The following is an 849-nucleotide window of genomic DNA, read 5'->3' as shown; positions in this document are numbered from 1 at the left end:
GCTTAAATGGATATATTCCTTGCTCACCCATTGTAGTAGTTTGTATATGCTCAGTCCAGGGAGTGGCACTATTAGAGGGTGTAGCCCTGTTGGAGTTGGTGTGGCTTTGTTGGAGTAGATGTGCCACTGTGCGTGTGGGCTTTAAGACCCTTATCCTAGCTGCCTGGAAGCTAGTATTCTGCTAGGAGCCTTCAGATGAAGATGTAAAACTCTCAGCTCTGCTGCACCATGCCTGCCTAGACACTGCCATGCTCCCATCTTGATGATAATGGACTGAACCTCTGACACCCACATAACAATCCAAAGGGAGGGCCAGTCCAGAGCAGAAGAGGCCCTTTTCCACAGTCACAAGGGCCAGAGCCCTCTCCTAGCTATCAGCTCAGGAATCCCATAAGGTCTTCCTGTGCTCCACACACCGCAGCTGGCTCAACCATCTGCACTTCCCACTCTAGCCCCCGGAAAGGGGGAGATCAATCATATCTCATGCAAACCACTTCTGGGTTTTCTGGAAGTTCCAGTCTTCCTTTCTAGAAGAACTAGGGAAATGAATGCTCTCAAGGCTCAGGGAATTTCGAAGATGGGGGTGAAGGAATGCAAGGGAGGGCGAGAGGGTGGGGTGGAGTGTGGTGTAACACTGTCTCCTGGGCATGACATGGCCACTGCGCTCATGAACTCACAGCATCCGTGGCTGCCTGCACAAGACCAAGGCAGCTGGCATTGCAGTGGGTGGATGGGGGGATCCTAGGGCCCTAGTCCTAGCTGAAGAGCATTTGGCCATTGATGGCTACTGGGGAAGGGACCGCCATTTTTCTTCATGGCTGTAGCCCCAGGTAGGCGAGGGTGATCCCA

Source organism: Mus caroli, chromosome 4 (genome assembly GCF_900094665.2).
Source record: "Mus caroli chromosome 4, CAROLI_EIJ_v1.1, whole genome shotgun sequence".
Taxonomy (NCBI): domain Eukaryota; kingdom Metazoa; phylum Chordata; class Mammalia; order Rodentia; family Muridae; genus Mus; species Mus caroli.
The sequence above is the reverse complement of the archived record's forward strand: the minus strand, read 5'-3'. Positions refer to the sequence as shown.